General features: G+C 44.0%; 1 protein-coding gene across 4 annotated transcripts in view; it reads left to right on the top strand.

The window, feature by feature from the left end:
- FER (FER tyrosine kinase) overlaps window positions 1–18,510 on the top strand; it is a 491,045-nt gene that overhangs the window by 48,369 nt on the left and 424,166 nt on the right. For 2 of the 4 annotated variants that reach the window (XM_077462308.1, XM_077462307.1), the window contains exon 3: window positions 5,534–5,618. The exons of the other annotated variants lie outside the window; for them this stretch is intronic. The gene's annotated coding sequence lies outside the window, so the exon portion shown is untranslated. The remainder of the gene's footprint in view (window positions 1–5,533; window positions 5,619–18,510) is intronic. 4 annotated transcript variants of the gene reach the window in all.

Here is an 18,510-nt window from a genome sequence, read left to right as displayed (position 1 = left end):
CCTGTCTCCACCTTCTACAGAAAAATGCATTAAGCATTAAAATGGGTTTAACAACGTGCTACATAAAACTCATGATTATGTAGCAGCACTAGTGTGAACTTAGGCTAAAGAAGTAAATTGCAAAATATTATCCTTTGTTATCACCTAGCAGATAAAAGAATTAAAGGTGTGCTCTTTATTTCTCCCACTTTTTTTTTCCCCCATTATACTGGACACAGGATCTTCGTAGTTTTGGACTATGGATTATGCAGCTACCTTCAGACAGTTGGTTACTGTCAAACAAAACAGCCCTAGTTTTCATGTTTGTCCCCCACAATATTTTGTTCTTAGATAAAAGGAAAATGAGGAGAAAACTTGTATATACACGAGTATAGGCCAAGGCACCAATTTTACCACAAAATGAGAAACGTATTGACTCAAGTATAAGCCTAGGGTGGGGATTTTCAATCTAAAAAAATGTGCTGAAAAACTCTGCTTATACTCGAGTATATTACAGTGTTTGCTATTTTTTTCCATGAAGATCACAGCTGCTCATATCCACCATGGCTTCTATTTAGCAGCATTCCTGGTGGCTAACTGTTTAGTTGAGCCTTGTTTTCTATTGTGAATAAAATATGGTTTTATTAGAGCTTCCAATAATTTTTCAGTTTTTTATTTAGATTTTGCACGGCATCAAATATGTTTTGAAATTGAGGTCTTATGTATGTGAGAGAGAGCGAGAGAGATTTTTATTTCAAATATATATTGTACAGTATCTCACAAAAGTGAGTACACCCCTCACATTTTTGGAAATATTTTATTATATATTCTCATGTGACAACACTGAAGAAATTACACTCTGCTACAATGTAAACTAGTAAGTTTACAGTTTTATAACAGCTTTGGTATCCCCTCAAAATAACTCAACACATGGCTATTAATGTCTAAACTGCTGGCAACAAAAGGGAGTACATCCCTAAGTAAAAATGTCCAAACTGGGCCCAAAGTGTCAATATTTTGTGTGCCCACCATTATTTTCCAGCACTGTCTTAACCCACTTAGGCATGGAGTTCACCAGAGCTACACAGGTTGCCACTGGAGTCCTCTTCTACTCCTCCATGAGGACATCACAGAGCTGGAGGATATTAGAGACCTTGACCTCCTCCACTCCACCTTCCGTTTTGAGAATGCTCAATAGGGTTTAGGTCTGCAGATATGCTTGGCCAGTCCATCACCTTTTACCCTCAGCGTCTTTAGCAAGGCAGTGGTCGTCTTGGAGGTGTTTTTGGGGTCATTATGTTGGAATACTGCACTGCGGTCCAGCCTCCGTAGGGAAGGGGATCATGCTCTTCTTCAGTATGTGACAGTATATGTTGGCATCCATGGTTCCCTCAATGAACTGTAGCTCCCCAGTGCTGGCAGCACTCATACAGCCCCAGACCATGACACACCCACCACCATGCTTGACTGTAGGCAAGACACATTTGTCTTTGTACTCCTGACCTAGCTACCGCCACACACGCTTGACACCATCAGAACCAAATACGTTTATCTTGGGCTCATCAGACCACAGGACATGGTTCCAGTAATCCATGTACCTAGTCAGCCTGCATACAGTTTGCTGAAGACAAGCATTCTTGTGCATCATATTTAGAAGAGGCGTTGTTCTGGGAAGAGAGCCGTGCAGACCACTTTGATGTAGTGTGTGGCCTATGGTCTGACAAATGACAGGCTGACCCACCCCTTCAACCTCTGCAGCAATGCTAGCGACACTCATACGTCTGTTTGTTTCAGTGCAAGGCCCTGCATAGTTAGCATAGCATAGTTATAGACCATATACAGGGTTCACATCTATCCAGAGTGCTGGACCCTTGAACATCAATTTTTGGGCGTAGAGAGTTATTTTTACTGATTTCTCTGGATTTTTGTGTTCGAGGATTGGGTTTTGGAGTTTAAAGGATTTTAGAGTGCTTTTTTATGGAATAAATATCCAAACCAGTGTCCAGGTTTTGTTGTGGATCAGCAAGGTGTGTGTCCAGGTTCACACAGCCCTTCAAATGAAAGCTTGGTAATAGCTCAGGGCTCCAGCTGTGAGATGGGTGTGCTCCCGTTTGAAGACAGGTATGTGATCCTATCTGGAGACAGGTGTTCTATTTGGGAGATTGCACTCAATGTTGGAGACATTCGATGGCTGTCGGACTAGGAGTTGAGGCGGCCAATTGAGTCGGAACCTGAGAGAGAGCCGAGACCGCTAGAGACAGGGGAGCTGAGGGTATCTGTAAGTCTAAGAGGACTGAGAGAGCCTGGAGTTTCAGGTGAACGCCTATTAAACTGCCTAAAGTGGGCCTGTGCAGCAGAGAGCTCTGACTGAAGGCTCAGTGAGCCAGGAGAGAATTCAGAGAGACAGGAGTGCAAGTGAGAAGGTCTGAGAGACTAGTGACAAGAACAATGGTACTACTAAAGAGGGAGCCAGGTGGCTTGGCATTGTTGCTTACCTGTTTAGCTGTGTGAAACTGAAACCCCTGCGTGGGAAAACCATTATGTAAAGGACACTTGGTTTGACTTCTGTTAAAACAAAAGTGGGTGACAAGCCCTAAAACCATAGCTCAGACTGGCATGGGTTCACGACGCACTGGGTGGAGCCCGGCGGCAAATTAAAAAAAGGTGAAAAATCATAATACAGTACACTGTAATCTTGCAGATTACATTATTGCATGAAATTATTTCACATCCCTTTTGTCCCCAGTGCTTTGTCTAATGCCCTGCATGCAGTTTTACATGATATATAATGTTCTTTCTGCCTGGAAACTAGGGATTTTCCATAGCAACCAAAATGTGGCCCTTTACGACAAAAGTGGTTTTAGACCAGAAAGAAAACAGCGATAGTAAATGAGAACACCTGGAGAATCGAGCGATAGTGAATCGTGGAGAAATTAATTTTCTTATTATTATATTAATATTTTTTTATAATTTATGATTTTGTGTTTCAAACTTCATCATAACCGGGATGTTTATTAGACTCGTGTTTGGACAGATTTAAGTGTGTTATTTCTGAGAATTACAGGCCTACAATATCAACGCCAAATTTCTATGCAAAATAATTGTACCGCTTTCAGACGCAAAAATCTGACATAATCATACCGCCAGGGAGGTTAAAAATCAGCAGCTATACTTTTTGTTGCTGCTGACTTTTAATAAACACAAAAAATGGCTGGAACTCGGCTTTAATTACTTCCATATCACAATATAATTATAAGTCTATTTGTATGACAGGGTTTCTGGTCATCTTTTCAGGCTCTCCGTTATTTTGCACAAGTGATTTGATCAGTTTCACTGCCTTGGTAATTACCACAGCTGTTTCATCTGAGGGAAATCCTGAAAACCTGACCTGCTGGCGAGCCTTGAGGACTGGAGTTGAAAAACACTGGTGTATTATATATACAGTGACTACAAGTAGTATTCAACCCCCTGCAGATTTAGCAGGTTTGATAAGATGCAAATAAGTTAGAGCCTTCAAACTTTAAACAAGAGCAGGATTTATTAACAGATGCATATATCTTACAAACCAAAAAGTTATGTTGCTCAGGTAAATTTTAATAAATTTTAAACATAAAAGTGTGGGTCAATTATTATTCAACCCCTAGGTTTAATATTTTGTGGAATAACCCTTGTTTGCAATTACAGCTAATAATCGTCTTTTATAAGACCTAATCAGGCCGGCACAGGTCTCTGGAGTTATCTTGGCCCACTCCTCCATGCAGATCTTCTCCAAGTTATCTAGGTTCTTTGGGTGTCTCATGTGGACTTTAATCTTGAGCTCCTTCCCCAAGTTTTCAATTGGGTTAAGGTCAGGAGACTGACTAGGCCACTGCAACACCTTGATTTTTTTCCCTCTTGAACCAGGCCTTGGTTTTCTTGGCTGTGTGCTTTGGGTCGTTGTCTTGTTGGAAGATGAAATGACGACCCATCTTAAGGTCCTTGATGGAGGAGCGGAGGTTCTTGGCCAAAATCTCAAGGTAGGCCGTGCTATCTATCTTCCCATGGATGCGGACCAGATGGCCAGGCCCCTTGGCTGAGAAGCAGCCCCACAGCATGATGCTGCCACCACCATGCTTGACTGTAGGGATGGTATTCTTTGGGTCGTATGCAGTGCCATCCAGTCTCCAAACGTCACGTGTGTGGTTGGCACCAAAGATCTCGATCTTGGTCTCATCAGACCAGAGAACCTTGAACCAGTCTGTCTCAGAGTCCTCCAAGTGATCATGAGCAAACTGTAGACGAGCCTTGACATGACGCTTTGAAAGTAAAGGTACCTTATGGGCTCGTCTGGAACGGAGACCATTGCGGTGGAGTACGTTACTTATGGTATTGACTGAAACCAATGTCCCCACTGCCATGAGATCTTCCTGGAGCTCATTCCTTGTTGTCCTTGGGTTAGCCTTGACTCTTCGGACAAGCCTGGCCTCGGCACGGGAGCAAACTTTCAAAGGCTGTCCAGCCCGTGGAAGGCTAACAGTAGTTCCATAAGCCTTCCACTTCCGGATGATGCTCCCAACAGTGGAGACAGGTAGGCCTAACTCCTTGGAAAGGGTTTTGTACCCCTTGCCAGCCTTGTGACCCTCCACAATCTTGTCTCTGATGGCCTTGGAATGCTCCTTTGTCTTTCCCATGTTGACCATGTATGAGTGCTGTTCACAAGTTTGGGGAGGGTCTTAAATAGTTAGAAAAGGCTGGAAAAACAGATAATTAATCCAAACATGTGAAGCTCATTGTTCTTTGTGCCTGAACTACTTCTTAATACTTTAGGGGAACCAAACAGAATTCTGTTGAATTGAGGGGTTGAATAATAATTGACCCTCTGAATAAACTTTTCACTATTTAAAAAAAAAATGAAACAAAGAAATAACATTCTTTTTTGCTGCAGTGCATTTCACACTTCCAGGCTGATCTACAGTCCAAATGTCACAATGCCAAGTTAATTCCGAATGTGTAAACCTGCTAAATCTGCAGGGGGTTGAATACTACTTGTAGGCACTGTATATAATATATTATATATATATATATATATATCTATATATATATATATATCTCTCTCTCTCTCTCATACACACACACACACACACACACACACACACACACACACACACACACACACACACACACACACACACACACACACACACACACACACACACACACACACACACACATATATATATATATATATACACAGTGCCTTGCGAAAGTATTCGGCCCCCTTGAACTTTTCAGGCTTCAAACATAAAGATATAAAATTTTTATTTTTTGTGAAGAATCACCAAGTGGGACACAATTGTGAAGTGGAACGAAATCTATTGGATTTTTGAAACTTTTTTTAACTAATAAAAAAAAAGAAAAATAAATAAATTATTCGGCCCTCTTGCGTTAATACTTTGTAGAGCACTTTGTAGTTTTCTTAGTGTTTCAGTTAAGAGAACTATTGTAATCGTACACTTTAGATACTGTATTTCAATCACATGGTTTTCATTAATATTATTATTATTATTTTTTTTAGTGGACTGGGCATGCAACATCATAAACTGTTTATTTATCTGTATTTCATGGTGAACTGCGATGCACCAATAGTGGAGTGTTAAACGGTAAGTTATAATTTAATTTGTCTGTTTTTGCAATACTGCAGTACCCTGGTTTCAGTAAATCTCATGCTGTGGATTGTTAGTATAGCAAGGACCAGCTGCTGGCAAAATGTATGATCTCACGTACTCTGAGGGGCCCGTTCAGACTAGAGCAGAGAGCTGTGTTGGTTGATCACACCAAGCTCCCTATATGGCTAGCCCCATATACACTATTAGATTTTTTGCTGATTTTTGTCTTGATATTTACCAAAACCATATGATATGAGGTCAAACCTTAAGAGTTTCAATTTGTATACAATCAGGAAGCCCCTTGTACTACATTGTTTTGGTAAATCTGACAGCTTCTTCATGGAGAGCCGCATAAGGAGATCTGTTCTTGTAATATACCCCCCCATCCCATTGCATATATCACCCCCACTATTGGATTCCCCCTGCTACATGGACCCCCCTGTGTGCTCCTTTTGATGCCCCCTATTCCCCTCCCAGTGCTGCTGGCTTCCCTCCTCTACCTCTCCTCTCTCCTGAATTAACACAGTGAGTGATCGGTACAGATTGCTCCTATGTCCATTCATAACTAAAGCATTGTAAACTGTGTTTACTATGCGTTGGTTTAAGATTAACCAGGAGCCTCTATCTCCTTTTTACTCTTCTGCAGTGCAGCTGAGGCTTCAGAGAAAGGGACTGGGTAATGGTTACTCGGAAAAAAATATATAAAAAATAAATTTTTATTCTGCACTTTGGTAAAAGTGTATAGATATAAATAAATATGGCTGCTGCCTACCCCAAAAACTCCACAAGGTGGAGTTGGTAGTATGTAATGTGCCAATTGATGTAATTTAAAAGATGTATATGTGCCTTGCATTATGCAATTCCTTCCTATGTATACTCAATATGAAATGGATTTCTAAAAATCGTCTAATGCAAATATTCATATAAAAAAGTGCAATGTGCTTAGTAGTGCAAAGAATAAATGATAAAAGTGGCCATTAAATAATTCAAATAATCAAGCTGATAAATAAATTCATGTGGTTAAAAAAAAAAAAAAAAAAAAAAAAAAATATATATATATATATATATATATATATATATATATATATATATATATATATATATATATATATATTGCTCTGGTGCAAGTAATTCACAGTCCAACAGCAACAAAAATATTGTCTCTGTGACATAACTTCCAAAGTGTCTTGTGCCTGGATCAAAAACAGCTTAAGTGCAAAATAGGTGAATTCCACTCGTGCTCCCCTCTCAGTTCCACACTTAGTGGAAAAATTTACCCTGGAGGGGTAAAGCGCATTAAAAGTTGAGGGCAGTGTTCACTTTTTTTTTATTTTTTTATTTTTATTTCGTTTTATACAATACATGTCATAACAAAATGGTGTCCACTTAAAATGGTTCTGCACCTAAAAAAAAATATTAAAAGCCAGCAGCTACTAATATTGCAGCTGCTGACTTTTAATAAAATCACACTTACATGTCCCAGGGTCCAGCGATGTTGGCGGCAGATGACGAGCGATCGCTCGTCTCGCTGCTGCCCCCGCCGCCATCCTCTGTCAGGGAATCGGGAAGTGAAGCATCGCGGCTTCACTGCCCTGTTCCCTACTGCGCATGCGCGGGCCGCGCTGCGCGTCTCTTCTGGTCCCCCGCTTTGTCCTGAGAACTGTGTGTTTCCCAGAACACAACGGGAGGGGAGGGACGGGGCGTCTGCGGCGGTCTGCCCGGAAGTGGGTGCAGATACCTGGATTATCCAGGTAACTGCACCCCCCTCCCCCTGAAAGGTGGCGATTGTGGCACCGGAGGGGGGGAGCGATCAGATTAGCAGAACTTCCCGTTTAGGGTGAAGAACCGCTTTAAAGCAAAGTTGCGCATAAAAACACTGCTAAAAATGCAGGTAAATGCAAGTGACTGCATAAAAGTTTTTTACCTGCATTTTTTTATTCACACATGTGTGAACCAACCCTGATACATTCATATACCACATAAAGAGATCATTCCAACTTATACATATTTATGATGCTACAACCCATTTTATGGTAATATTACAACCCTTAATTTACCTGATATTCTAGATGTTTTTTTTTCTTCTCCAAAGTTATATATATATATATATATATATATATATATATATATATATATATATATATATATATATAGACTGATTGTCCAGGGAACAATAATAAGTAAAGCTATATTACCTAAGCCTTAAATATAACCCTGATTGGGGTACTAACTTAAGTGGTTCTTATGCTGTCATGATTAAGCAAAGCCAAAATTTTCCCCACACTATTTCTTTTTGTGTTATTTTTCTCCATTTCTGGATATTGTGGATAATGCAGTAAGCTTCATATTTTATTCATTTTTTAAAATGTTGACTTTTCACCTTTTTGACAGTCTGCACATATTTCCCCAGATATTTTTTTCCCATAACAAGTTTGCTTTAAGTGGACACTGCCCGTGTGGCTTGTTATGACATGTATAAAACAAAATAAAAAATAAAAAGTGAACACTGCCCTCAACTTTTAATAATTTTTATTAAAGATTTAAAGATTTGATGTCTGCAGTGTAGAATCTTTTCCTCTGCTCCTACAGTGTATGCCGTCTTCTGAGTCTCCCTTAGCTCTGTTGGGTGTATCTGTTTCCTCTACCCTCTACCCTCTAGCCCATGGCTCCTCAAACTGTGACCCTCCAGCTGTTGCGGTACTTCAAGAAAGCAGCATGATGGGACTTGTTGTTGCGCAACAGCTGGAGGGCCACCCGTTGAACACCAGTGGCGGCTGGTGCTCAATATTTTGGGGGACAAACGGAACCCCCCCTCCCACATTCACCACCCCCGCGTTTGATGAATGGGAAGGTACTGATTGGACATGGGCAGGCTCTTGAAAGCTTCCCCTGGCCCCCTCGCATGCACTAGCAAACCTTAACTCTTTTGCCCTGCCTGGAAGGCGCCCACCCATGTCCTTTACCTTAGGAGCTGTTGCTGGATTCGGGATAGGGCTCCTGGAAGCTGCACCTGCTGCAGCTTACCGAGGTAAGAGCTGGGCCGTTGCTTTTCCTCCTGGCCGAACAAGAAGTGGACCCTGAGACCCAATTGGCTGGGAGTCCTAAGACTTCCTGGCCAATCATGGCTTGGGAACCACTTCTTGATTGGATGGGAGGAGAAGCAGGAAGAAATTAGCCAATAATGTCACATAACTGGGTGGGCTCAGTCCTCTGCGCCCTGAGCCGACCTTTTTATGAAGCCAGAGTCTTAGGTTCTAATCATGTGCTTCAAAAAAGAAAAAAAAAAACATTGCATATTAGGGGCCGGGTGCATGGATTAGGGGGGCGCGGCGTACCTGTACCCCTAATGAAGCGGCCGCCACTGTTGCGCACCCATGCGAGTCTAGCCTGAGTGTGTTTTTTTTTTTTTTCTTTTTTTTTTTTTTTTTTTTACTACAGTCATGCTAGTCTTTGTGGCACATAACACGCAGGTATTTGCAAACACTTAGACATTCACGCCATGTGCAGAGACGTCAGTTTTTTTTCTGCACGTGCGCTAAAAAAACAATTGTCCTTAATGTTCTCTGTTTACACCACATTACTAGTATCACATGTGGATTTTTGTCTGCTCAGGAATATGCAACGTGTATGTAGTATTCTGCGTGGGGAAAAAAACTGACATGACATTAACTCTGTGGTGTGAACAGGGCACCAAAGAAACGCATGAAAACTGATGTCAACATGCTAAGAAATTTCATTGAAAGGCTCATGAAATTGGATGTGAACTTGTGTCTCTGCAAATGAAATCTGCTCATTTTTTTTCTGAACATTTTTTTTTATGATTGTATGGTGTGAATAAGGCCTAAATACAGAGGTGGCAAGTACACTTCCTGCCTTGAGATTCTTTATCTTATCTGCCCATAACCTTGGTGACCTCTAAGCGCGACCCCCCCGGTGTACCTGCTGTTCCAAGTCTTCCTCTATAGAAGTTGAAAACCCCCTGACAAAATGTTTGCTCCCCCAAAGTACTTGTTAGCCTTGGACTGCACCCACCCGCCTGTATACAATGCATCTGGAAAGTTTTCACAGCACTTCACTTGTCTCACATTTTATGTTACAGCCTTATTCAAAAATAGATTAAAATTATTATTTTCCTAAAAATTCTGCAAACAATACCCCATAATGACAACATGAAAGAAGTTTGAAATCTTTCTACACTTGTTAAAAATCACATGTACGTGAGTTTTCACAGCCTTTACTCAATACTTTGTTGAAGCACCTTTGGCACCAATTAAAGAGGAAGTAAACCCTTCCAAACAACTTGGACCTATAGGTAAGCCTAGATTAAGGCTTACCTGTAGGTCCAAGCAATATCTCCTAAACCTATATGGTTTAGGAGATATTTGCCCGAAAATGGGCACCGCTGTCTACGGCGCATGCGCCGTAGACAGCGGCGCGCAGGCGCACTAAATGCGGCAAATCCAAGAATGGATTTGCCAAATTTGTCGACTCCCGTGCGCATGCGCGGGAGTGACGTCATCGCGGCTTCGCCGTATGACAGCGGCGGAGCTGCGAGGCGCGACTCCCGTGCGCATGCGCGGGAGTGACGTCATCGCGGTTGCGCCGCTGTGATTCGTCGGAGCTGCGAGACGCCACAAGCAACATGGATGCGGCGGACTACAGGGGACAGCGGCGACTTCGCTGGCTCCTGTGTCAGGTAAGTGACACATAATGAGCTACTATGCGATGCATAGTAGTCCATTATGCTTTACCTTTGCAGGGAAAAAAAGAGGAAGTAAACCCATCAGGGTTTACTTCCTCTTTAAACCCTCAAGTCATTTTGAGTATGATGCTTGGCACACCTATTTTTGGACAGTTTCTCCTATTATTCTTTCTCTCAAGCTCCATCAGGTTGGATGGGGAGCGTTGGTGCACAGCCATTTTCAGATCTCTCCAGAGATGTTCAATCAGGTTCAAGTCTGGGCCACTCAAGGACATCCAGAGTTGTCCCATAGCCGCTCTATTGTCATCTTGGTTGTGTTCTTAGGGTCGTTGCCCTGTTGGAAGATGAACTTTCACGCCAGTCTGTAGTCCTGGAGCAGATTTTTATTAAGGATGTCTCTGTACATTTCTGCATTCATCTTAACCTCAATCCTGACTAGTCTCTCAGTTCCTGCTGCTGGAAAAACATCCCACAGCATGATGCTGCCGGCATGCTAAACGGTAGGAATGGTATTGGCCAGGTGATGAGCGATGCCTGGTTTCCTACAGACATGACGTTTGCCATACAGGCCAAAGAGTTGAATCATTTTTTTATCAGACCAGAGAATTGTGTTTCTCATGGTCTCAGAGTCTCTCGGGTGCCTTTTGGCAAAGTCCAGGCGGGCTGTCATGTGCTTTTTACTGAAGAGTGGTTTCCTACAGGCCACTTTACCATACAAACCTGATTGGTATAGTGCGGCAGAGATGGTGGTTCTTCTGGAATATTCTCCTCTCGCAACAGAGAAACGTTGGATCGCTGTCAGCGTGACCATCAGATTCTTGGTCAATTCCCTGACTAAGGCCCTTCTCCCCCTTTCCCTCAGTTTGGCCAGGCTGCCCACTCTAGGAAGAGTCCTGGTGTTTCCAAACTAATTCCATTTAGGGATAATGGAGGCCACTGTGTTCATTGTGGCCTTAAATGCTTCAAGATCTGTGCCTCGATACACTCTGGTCTTGGAGGTCTACAGATAATTCCTTGCACTTCGTTGCTTGGTTTGTGCTCCAACATGCACTGTTGACTACAGGATCATATATAGACAGTTGTGTACATTTCCAAATTATGTCCAAGCAGCTGATTCTTATCCTACATCACGGGACACAGAGCCATAGAAGTTAATATGTGGGTTTTAGGCCACCTTCAAGTGTTGGATATTGGCACACCTTAAGACAAGTAGTCCACTCCCTATATAACCCCTCCCACTACTGGGGGGAACCTTAGTTTTTTTCGCCAGTGTCTAAGGTGTTGGTCACGAGCGAAGATATGTTGTGCTGAGCTCCACTGGAGCAATCCTTGCTTAGGCTAGCTATGTAGCCGGATCCATTCAAAGTGTTTTAGGCCAAATTTAATGGTACCTGGGCCTGATGACTGAAGAAACAAGGTTTTGCCTGTAACGCCTCTTTTTAGAGAGCAGGATCCTGGGATCCAGTACTTTTGGTATTAAGGCCATGAAGTTTTACTGGCGGGATGCTATTAAAGGTCCAGGATTGTGGGTTCTCCGAGGGTCCCCGTCTCCTGAAGGTTTGTTAATGGAACCCACTGTGAAGGATGAAGATTGGGACTGTTGGTTTTTACCACAGAAAACCCTGCGGCTGGAAAGTTAAGTGGAGTTTTCTAAGAAATTTTTGAATTTTCTTATGAAATGTCTCCTTTAGTTAGTAAATTGTGTCATGCCTAAGTGTCACCACTGGTGGCTGTATGGAGCACAGAAAAAAAAAAAAAAAAGGTGATGAGTGCAAACTATATACCAAATATTACTACAAATAGGCCCAAGATTTATCAGCAGGCTAGGATATCAGAAGTGTTATGTTTTACAATAGACGCTATGAGAGTTTCTATTCTCCAGCCCTCACGGCTTAAGCTCGGACTGGTGTATGTGCGTAGAGTGGTATAAAAATTGGTCGGCTGAAGGGCAAAATCTCTTGGCTAGTTTTCCATTTCATAGTGAATGGTTGGTTGCTTATGGACGATCTGGATAAATACATCCAAAGAATTTCTAATGGAAAAAGTAACCTTTTACCAGTTAAGAGGTTTAAGCATTTTTCTTTTAAACAAGGTTCTTTAGTGCCAGGAGCATCAGCCTCCACCGTCAAGTTTAAGAGGTAAACCTCAGGCTCAACCCCAGGGACAAAAGAGGCCCTGGGGGAGGAAACCCACAAAAAAAATATACTAAAACCTCCTTATGATGGGACGCCCCCGCTCGCTCTACTGGGGGGAAGACTTCTGCAGTTCTCAAGGATCTGGCATGAGCAGTGTCGAGACAAATGGGTGGCTTCCTCAATATCGTTGGGGTACAAACTAGAGTTCTGGGAGTTTTCTCAGATAAAATGTTCCCAGAGATCCAAAAAAATAAAAAGTGTCTCTTTATGGCTTTGGATCTTCTCTTGTCTCAAAAAGTGATATCAGTGGTCCCCATGGAAGAGTGAGGATTAGGGTTTTATTCAAACCTTTTCACGGAACTAAAACCAAACGGGGATGTCAGACCCATTTTAGATCTCAAAGATCTAAACCGTTTTTTGAATGTTCTCTTTTTGCATGGAGTCAATCCAATCAGTGGTCTCCATTCTACAAGGTGGAGAACTGCTAGCGTCAATCAACATCAAGGATGCTTGGCTCCATGTACCTATTTTTCCCGCTCATCAGAAATATCTTTGCTTCGAGATAGAAAATCTTCATTTTCAGTTTGTAGCTCTGCTTTTCGGTCTAGCTACTGCATCTTGAGTGTTTACAAAGGTCTTGGCTTCCCCTTTAGCCAGATTAAGGGCTCAGGGTATAACGATTCTGTCTTATTTAGACAATCTACTCTTAATAGATCAGTCGTTAGCCTGTCTAAACCAATGTTTGATCAGCTACCTGGAATATCTAGGTTGGATTCTCAACCTAGAGAAATCTTCCTTAAAACCATCAAGGAGGTTGGAGTACTTAGATCTGATCATAGATACAGCTCAGAAGAGGGTGTTTTTGCCCCAGGCAAAGATCAGTTCCATAAAGGAACTAATTCAGGTGGTCAAAGCAAAGAATCCTTCCATTCGACTTTGCATGAGATATTTGGGAAAGATGGTAGTTTCATTCGAGGCCATTCCTTGTGCTCAGTTTCATTTGAGACTGCTGCAAAACAGTATCCTATCAACTTGGAAAAAGAAGGTCCAAGCTCTAGACTTCGCAATGCGTTTATCCCCAAAAGCCTCAGTTAGTGGTTGATAACCAAGAATCTCCAGAAAGGAAAATCCTTTCTACCAGTTACCTAGAAAGTGCTAACAAAACATGCCAGCCTTCTGGGCTGGGAAGCAGTCCTAGAAGAAGTATCTGTCCAAGAAAGATGGTCCAAATCCAGAAAATACCTTGTCCATCAATATTCTAGAGATTCGGACGCTGGTTTGGGCCTGAAAGCCTGGATGCTCAGATTACGTAATTACCTGTCCGGATCCAATCCGACAATGCCACAGCAGTGGCCTATATCAATCACCAAGGGGGCACAAGAAGTCACGCGGGCCAGAGAGAGGTGAATCATATCCTATCTTGGGCAGAAGACAACATTCCTTGCCTATCGGTAGTCTTCATTCCAGGAATAGGGAATTGGCAGGCAGACTACTTGAATCGCCAACAATTGTTCCCGGTGGAATGGTCTCTTCATCCTGACATGGGCGGCACAGTGGTGTAGTGGTTGGCACTCTCACCTAGTAGTAAGAAGGGTCGCTGATTCAAATCCCAACCAGGACACTACCTGCCTGGAGTTTGCATGTTCTCCCTGTGCCTGCATGGGTTTCCTCCGGGTACTCCGGTTTCCTCCCACAATCTAAAGACATGCAGGTAGGTTAATTGGCTTCTGTCCAAAATTGGCCCTAGTATATGAATGGGGACCTTGGATTGTGGCTCCTTGAAGGTAGGGACCGATGAGTGTGCAAGGGATAGGGACAATTGTAGACAATCACTCAGGTTGAACTGGTTGGATTGGTGTCTTTATTCAACCTTACTAACTATGAAACTAACTATGAAACATCTTTCTATCAATATGTCAAAGATGGGGAATGCCGGACGTGGATCTGTTTGCCTCCAGGTTCAACAAAAAGATCAACAACTTTGTATCGAGGGCATAGGATCTGCTGGCATGCAGAACAGATGCCTTGGTTTTTCCGTGGGATAAGTTTTCACTGATTTTATGCGTTCCCTCCTGTTCTGTATGCAGGATCAAGCAGGAAGGGAAGGCGATGATTCTTGTGGCTCAGGAGATCTTGGTCTGCAGAGATGGTAAAGATGGCGGTAGGGAACCCATGGACCCTACCACCACGGTCAAGCCTTCTCTTGCAAGGTATTCCATCCAACTTAAAAACGCTAAATTTTTTTTTTTTTTTTAAGAAAAGGAATCTTTATTGAATCATTTACATATTACACTTGCAAATACAGGTTATACATCTGAATCAAGGCTCAAATGAACAAAGTGTACAGATCAGATTAGTACAAACGTTAAATTTAACGGTTTGGCTATTAAGACCTACATTCTAAAGGAGTCAGTGGTTTCTACTTTGGTTTGTGCTAGGAAGCCGGCCTCCAGAGTCATATACTATATAGTCTGGAAGACATATGTCTCCTGGTGTGAATCCAGGAGTCTGCACCCCAGGAAATATGTCATAGGTAGGATCCTTGAATTTCTACAGATGGGATTTGAAATGAAGCTGGCCTTGAGTACTATCAAAGGCCAGGTGTCGGCCTTATCTGTATTTTTTCAATGACCACTTTCTTCGCACTCTCTGGTTGGTAGACTTTATTCAGGTGTTAACGTGGATTAATCCTCCAGTTAGGTCACCCCTGAACCCTTGGGACTTGAATTTAGTTCTGTCGACGTTAACATAAACAGCCTTTTGAGCCGATACGAGATATTACCTTGGTACTTTTGACAAGGAAATTTGTTTTTCTGGTTGCCATGTCTTCTGCAAAAAGGGTTTTAGAGTTGGCTGCTCTTTCTTGTTAAACAGCCATATTTGATTATTCACAAGGATAAGGTTGTGTAATGTCCTCATACTAATTTCCTACCGAAGGTATTATCAGGTTTTCATTTAAACTAGGATATTGTTCTGCCTTCATTTTTTTTCCAGAACCTTGTTCCGTGGAAGAAAGGTCACTACATTCTCTTGATGTGGTGAGAGCAGTCAAGGTCTACTTGAAGGTGACTGCTCAGATTCTTAAAACAGATGTTTTGTTTGTGTTGCCATAAGGTTCTAAGAGAGGACAGGCAGCATCAAAATCTACTTTCTCCTTTGTTCATTGATGGACACAGCTCCAGTAATCTTGACCGTAGGGTTATTACGCCACCTTCAAGACAGGACTAGGCAGAACATGTAATATATGTGAAAAAAATAATAACTTTCCAGTTCCGCCCAGGGGGCGGTCCCTCTGGTATTAACCCCTCAGCCTGCTTCCTGCAGCTCAGTTTTTTTTTTTCTGCCTAGTGACCATGGGTCCTGGGAATTTCTGGATTTTTACCTTTTGCGCAAGAACCTGTGATCTGCTATCAACAGCTGGCTGGGTGACAGGCTGGGTAATCTAGATCCTTGTAGCCTCCCCAGCCTGGCCATCGAGCGCGTGCAGTCCCTAGCTGCTCGCTGGGTTGGCCACGACATGCCCCTCAGGCTTTAGGGGCAGCCGGTGATTAGGGGGTCCCTCTCCTGCCTCTCTTCTCTCCCTGTCCCTATCTCCCCCCCCCCCCCGTGGGTTATGCTGCATGGCTGGGCTGCTGATCGGTGTGTGTACCTGAGCCAGGGATCCTCCGGGGGGCTCTGAACTTGGATTGGGGGCTGCTCTGGTTGTGTGTGCCTGGGTGTCTGTGATCTCTCCGCTGGGTGTCTGGAGGCTCTGCATGTGCTGTCACCATAGCACTGTTCTCCCACCATTATCTCTGTTCATTCACTGTGTACAGTTGCTTGTTGGCCATTTTCTTTGTGTCTCTGTGGAAAGCATGGTCGGGGGCCATTTTCCCTGTGATTGTCCCTTATACAGGGTGGCCGGCGGCCATTTTGTTGTAGCTCAGCGTGGTTTTAATCCTCAGCGCTGGTCCCTGTTGCTCAGAATGGCATGTTTTTTTTTTTTTGCTCTGGACACCTGGGAGCTGATACCGGACACAGGCACCTGTAATAGAACGGCGCAGCACTCGTCGTGTTGTTGAGTCCTGCGGCGGGGGCTCCTCAGTCTGCAGCAGCTAGGAGGGTGGGATTGTGCTTCTGTCATAAGTCCCCAAGGGTGGCAGACAGGGTGGGTCAGCGTGGCTTCAGAAACTGGTGTTTCTTCCCCTGAACTCCCTGCAATTGCAACCGTCTCCAAAACAGTGCAGTGCCTTTGGACGCTTTGTCGGTGGTCCTTTAAACATTAGTTGCCAGGGTGTAGGCGGTGTGTGGGCGCAAAGGTGGTAAAAAACAGACCCTGCTACCCCCACCCCCCGTCCTCCGTAGAGAGCTCTGACTCAAACTCGGGCCCAGCAGCGACTGGCGTCCCCTGCTCTGATGTGTCATGACGCTGACCAAGACCGATCGGACAGTGAAGATGATTCCCTGTCCAAGTCAGCGCAAGCTGTGCACTATACCCTGAAAATTCAGGATACAGCAGGATCCTCTGCTGAAGTAGCGCCCCCTCTTGGGTCCTGTAAGCCAGCCAGTACACCTAAGGTGTTAGCGTATCTGACTTATTTCGATGAGTTCATATACAAGGAATGGGGAAGCCCACAGCAGACTTTCTTGGTCCCCAAGAGAATAGCGGTACGTTAACCCTTTGACTAGAGCTGCCTTAAAAAATGGTTGGCTCCTCCGGCCGTGGACCCCCCAGTATCCAGGTTAAATAAAGTAACCACGATCCCGGTAGAGAGGACTCGTGCATTTAAGGACCCTACCGACAGGAAGGCTGAGTCAGTGGCCCGTTCCTTGGTTACGCTTGTGCGGTCAGCAATACGACCAGTACTGGCCACAGCATTAGTGTCGCAGACACTTACTGAATGGGCAAAACTTTTGCACCGTGAATTGGAGAAGCAGCCGGCTACTCCTGTCTGCGTGGAACTAGCAGACCAGTTAGTGCCCGGCCTTAAGTACTTTTGTGACGTGGCCCTGGATACGCTTCCTTTGCTCTCCAGGGCTTCAGTGTCAGCAGTGGTGCTGCAGCGCCTGATTTGGCTAAAATGCTGGACATCTAAAAAAGCCTTGATGGATTTACCTTCCTTGGTGAGGGGCTATTTGGAGCCTTGTTGGATGACATTATTAACAATGTCACAGGTGGGAAGAGCATCTTGCTCCCACAGGCCAAGAAGAGTAAGGAGCCACGCCGCAGGCAAGGGCCCTTATTTTCCGCTCAAGAGACTTTTTCGTCTGCCCGGGACTTCGGCTAAACGCTCCCAGGACAGAAGCGTCCCTGGACTTGCAAGCCTAGCAAGTTAGCGAGCAAAAAAATGCTTCGGCATGAGGGTTTGCCCCCGCCCATCACTCGGGTGGGGGGTTGCCTTTGGGCATTTGCAGCCCGGTGGGCCTCTTGGTTGTTCGACCAATGGGTCTGCGAACAGATTTCATCGGGCTACAAGATAGAGTTCCTCTCTTGGTCACCAAACAGAAACCACCGTTTGAGAACATCAGGGAAAGTGGTCGGGGGTGGGGGCCGGGTGTGGAGCACTAGGCTACACAGGCTTTAAAGTGCACTCTTTTTCAGGTGCACACAACCAGCCGAAAGGTATATGGTGACACAGAGCAGACGGGCACATGTTAGTGTGGAGGACACATGCATTCACAGGCAGAATTTACTTGCTGAACTACAGTGCTCAGCAGTCAGTGCATTTTTTTGGTACCTCTACCTTTTGTTGCTTTGCACTATGGGTAGAAGAGGTACCCTGAAGAGTAGGGGCTCAAAGGGGTCCCCTTCAGGCTCTGAGGACCCCCCCTCTGCAGCACCCCCCCCCCCCCCCCTGCTGGACCAGTGGAGACTGGCCAGGGAGAGCTGTCGGGGTCAGGGGCTGCAGCTGCTTCTTGCACTTCAGCCATTGTATACATTACATAGGAGGTTTTTTCCTCAACCATAAACGGTTTAGAGGAAAGATCAGTGGCCTTAATCGCGTCTTTATTCAGTGGAAGAAAACACACTAGGTCCCTCTCTTACCCATGACCCTCAGAGTGAGGAACT

Source organism: Lithobates pipiens, unplaced genomic scaffold (assembly GCF_037356315.1).
Source record: "Lithobates pipiens isolate NorthernLeopardFrog02 unplaced genomic scaffold, aLitPip1_a1.2 Scaffold_3, whole genome shotgun sequence".
Taxonomy (NCBI): Eukaryota; Metazoa; Chordata; class Amphibia; order Anura; family Ranidae; genus Lithobates; species Lithobates pipiens.
This window is presented reverse-complemented; position numbering and strand designations above follow the sequence as displayed.